This window comes from Hoplias malabaricus, unplaced genomic scaffold (assembly GCF_029633855.1).
Source record: "Hoplias malabaricus isolate fHopMal1 unplaced genomic scaffold, fHopMal1.hap1 scaffold_27, whole genome shotgun sequence".
Lineage (NCBI taxonomy): Eukaryota > Metazoa > Chordata > Actinopteri > Characiformes > Erythrinidae > Hoplias > Hoplias malabaricus.
This window is the reverse complement of record NW_027101186.1, coordinates 10526-15000: the sequence shown is the minus strand read 5'-3', so window position 1 is coordinate 15000 and position 4475 is coordinate 10526.

Here is a 4475-nt window from a genome sequence, read left to right as displayed (position 1 = left end):
GAAATACGATTGTTGTTATAAAATACGTAGAAGATAAATAGAGAGGGGACTTAAGTCCAATATTGGGGGGGATTACCTTTTCCCCACCTAGGACAGCTGAAGGGGCAGATTCAAAATTTGGGTCAAAATAAGGGTTACAAAAAAATAGAGGGATTATATAAGCTAGACAGCGAAGTACTACCCCATGACTACTGACGAAGAACACTCAGAAAAGTGACACTGAGCCTGCTGTGGGACAACGCTGTTTTCTGACTGTGACTCTGAGCCGAGTGTAGTCAATTCACAAAAAACATTATAAGAACGCAGTACCAAAGCATGGCTCAATGTTGCATGTAGGTATTTGAGTATACACTAAGTAGGCTACAAGCTTATTGTTTTTAGTCCAATACACTTTATAAACTTGAATTCCTCTGTTTTTTTTTTTTTTTCATTTGTTTTAAATTATGCTCTAAACGTGTTGGATTCTCCGTGTTGACACGTAGGGTATAATTTCGCGTTAACACGTTAAGTTTGTGTATTTCGTGAATCATGATGCTTTACTGCCACCAACTGGTGTATGGCGTTATTGCTGAAACAACATAAAGCCTTAACTTAAGAAAGCCACTCAACATCCCAATCCACATATGGTATATTGCCATCGGACGGGACCAGAGCGCTAGCGCGCGGCGCCCGTTAAATGATTTTTGCCGAGCCCGAGAGCGGGTCCAGTGCGCTCAGGGGAACACGCCACGAAGTTCCGCGCCCTCGCTGAGTCTCTACTCCTCACGTGGAAAGAGATATGAATAATCAAAGTTTGGGCCTTTTATCCGCAATTTTTCATCAGTCCACCAGGTGGCACATGGAATGTCCCAACACATGTATATTATATTGGGTTTGGGATGGGGTATTTCCGGCCTCCGAATATATTGGAAGTGGGATGGTTGTCCAATTGCTGTCAAATATATTGGAAGTGGGATGGTTGTCCAATTGTAATATATTCTGATGGTGTCAAATACATTGGAAGTGGGATGGTTGTCCTGATGGTGTCTAATATATTGGAAGTGGGATGGTTGTCCAATTGCAATATATTCTGATGGTGTCAAATATATTGGAAGAGGGATGGTTGTCCAATTGCAATATATTCTGATGGTGTCAAATACATTGGAAGAGGGATGGTTGTCCAATGGCAATATATTCTGATGGTGTCAAATATATTGGAAGTGGGATGGTTGTCCTGATGGTGTCTAATATATTGGAAGTGGGATGGTTGTCCAATTGCAATATATTCTGATGGTGTCAAATATATTGGAAGAGGGATGGTTGTCCAATTGCAATATATTCTGATGGTGTCAAATATATTGGAAGTGGGATGGTTGTCCTGATGGTGTCTAATATATTGGAAGTGGGATGGTTGTCCAATTGCAATATATTCTGATGGTGTCAAATATATTGGAAGTGGGATGGTTGTCCAATTCCCATACATCCTGATGGTGTCAAATATATTGGAAGAGGGATGGTTGTCCAATTGCAATATATTCTGATGGTGTCAAATATATTGGAAGTGGGATGGTTGTCCTGATGGTGTCTAATATATTGGAAGTGGGATGGTTGTCCAATTGCAATATATTCTGATGGTGTCAAATATATTGGAAGTGGGATGGTTATCCTGATGGTGTCTAATATATTGGAAGTGGGATGGTTGTCCAATTGCAATATATTCTGATGGTGTCAAATATATTGGAAGTGGGATGGTTGTCCAATTCCCATACATCCTGATGGTGTCAAATATATTGGAAGTGGGATAGTTGTCCAATTCCCCTATATCCTGATGGTGTCAAATATATTGGAAATGAGATGGTTGTCCAATTACCATACATCCTTATGGCTTCAAATATATTGTAAGTGGGATGCTTGTTCAATTACCATATATATTGTGTCAAATATGTTCAAAGTGGGATGGTGTCCCATCACTACATATTGTCATCAGAGCACGTTTTAGGAAAACATAATTGTAATGTCTAAAAATACATTTAGCCATATATCCCATGACTCCCTGATCTCATATCTGTCTTTGGAGTTGTAAAATTCTACTGTCCAAAATCCATATATTTTTTTTGACTTGAATATATTGGAAGTAGGATTATCAGATCTCAGCTTCAGAACAACATAAGAGGTTTTTACAAACGGGTCTATCTTTGTCTGGGTCTATCTTACTCAGCGTGTGAGTTTGGAGAAGATTGGAGAGAATAAATATTTTCACTCAAAAAAACTAAAAGGGGTCCCTCTATGAGTTGTTTTTAAGTGAAAAAATTTATGTCCTCCAATCATCTCCAAACTCACACCCTGAATTGATGACACTCAGACTTAGACGAAACTGGTCTTACTTTGAAGATATTTCACTCCTAAGCCAAGATCTGATAATCCAACTTCCAATATATTCCAGTCAAAAAAATATATGGGTTTTTGACAGTAGAATTTTACACTTCTAATTACAGAAAAAGGATCAGAGGGACTTGGGCTGTATGGAAACATGTATTTTTTTTAACTATATAAAATGTTTTCCCAAAATGTATAAGTCTTTACTTTAACCATCCCAATTGCAATATATTTGACACAAGTGTTATATATTATATTTAAGCAGTACATTTCTTCGTAGATGTCTTTCAGTAACTGTAAAACATTTATTTTAATTATTTGTAATTTGCTAAGACACATGGAAGACCTTTACATCCCGAGGTAGTGATAGCTTACAACCTGGTCTCACACCTACTTGTGATATAGTCACATATATAGGAGACTGCAATTCATGCTGAAAATATGCGATATGTCACGAATTGCAGATTACTATATCACGAGTAGGTGTGAGACCGGGCTGTAGCTTAACATTACTGGCTGATGTAACTTTGCTAACTGACAAAGCGACACATTTATGTTATGATTAAAACCAATATTTAACAAAAAATATATTCATTAAACACATGAAAAGTGTTGTATTCTAATCAAATGATATTTAAACTCCCGCACGAGTTATGCACAGGGGCCATGTCTTCATTAATTCAGACTTATTATCCTGGATTTAAGTCCTTTATAGAGTATTTAGTTATTTTTTATAACGTCTCTTCCTTACACATGTAAACAATCGTACACACACAAAAATGCGTGTATTTGTATAACTAAAAATGTGAGTCTGTAAACAAGTTTTAGTCCCCACACCGAGATTATATCCATCTACACACAGACAAAGAGAGAGTCCACCAGTTTCGCTACACTACACTTTGTTTGGGTTTTTATGTACTGTTTCTAATTCTATATTTTTGTTGTGATATCAGTTATAATTGAATATGTATTTTGTCTCGTTCACCAGTGATATTTTTCAGTTACTGTAGTTAAAACAGCATTTAACTAATCCATACGGGCCTACTTACATATTCATGATAGGATTTACATCACACACTGTAGCTGACACGAAACATAAATCCTTTGTGAACGTAGTCCCTACGTTTCATCTGAATTATTCATAACATAGTGAGCGAAGCACTGACCTATGGCTACGTTGAGCCCTACGTGAGCAGTGTGAAGACAGCAATATTAGTAAGCTGATCCCCATAGCAACTGGAAGTTAATTTTTCACAATAAAAAACCTCTGGTGTTTAGTACCTTAAAATTTGTAAACATGCATATTATTATATAACTTCATTCATAACATGCTCTAAAGCTTTTCATAATTGTATATCAAACAAACATCACTATTCTCTCACACTATGTGTGTGACACATACTGAGATTTGACATTGATAAATTATGTGCATTCTTTTAATAGCATACTGCTAAACAATACAGTGTCAATACAAACCCATGGTGAAATTAACTTTCCAGATCCTCCTCTTTCTGTAAACGTATTGTATGTTTAACGATACATTAAGTTACTCATGTTTTATTTAATTATGTGTATCTACTTCTATATATAAATTAAGAGAGGATAAATCTCCTTCAAAATGAAATTGAACAAAAAATTCTGAATTAAAAAAGGGCTTTTTCAGCAGTTCAGTGGTGGTTGAAGTGAGGGGTTTATATATATATATATATGTGTGTGTGTGTGTGTGTGTGCTTTTAAACGTATTTATATATGTGTAATGTTAATACAAAATCTCATAAAAAACATGGTCAAATCCAATACGCTTAGAGACCAACGACATTCCTTACACCTGGACCCCCATGACTACTGACGAAGAACACTCAGAAAAGTGACACTGAGCCTGCTGTGGGCCAACGCTGTTTTCTGACTGTGACTCTGAGCCGAGTGTAGTCAATTCACAAAAAACATTATAAGAACGCAGTACCAAAGCATGGCTCAATTTTGCATGTAGGTATTTGAGTATACACTAAGTAGGCTACAAGCTTATTGTTTTTATAATACACTTTATAAACTTGAATTCCTCTGTTTTTTTTTCATTTGTTTTAAATTATGCTCTAAACGTGTTGGATTCTCCGTGTTGA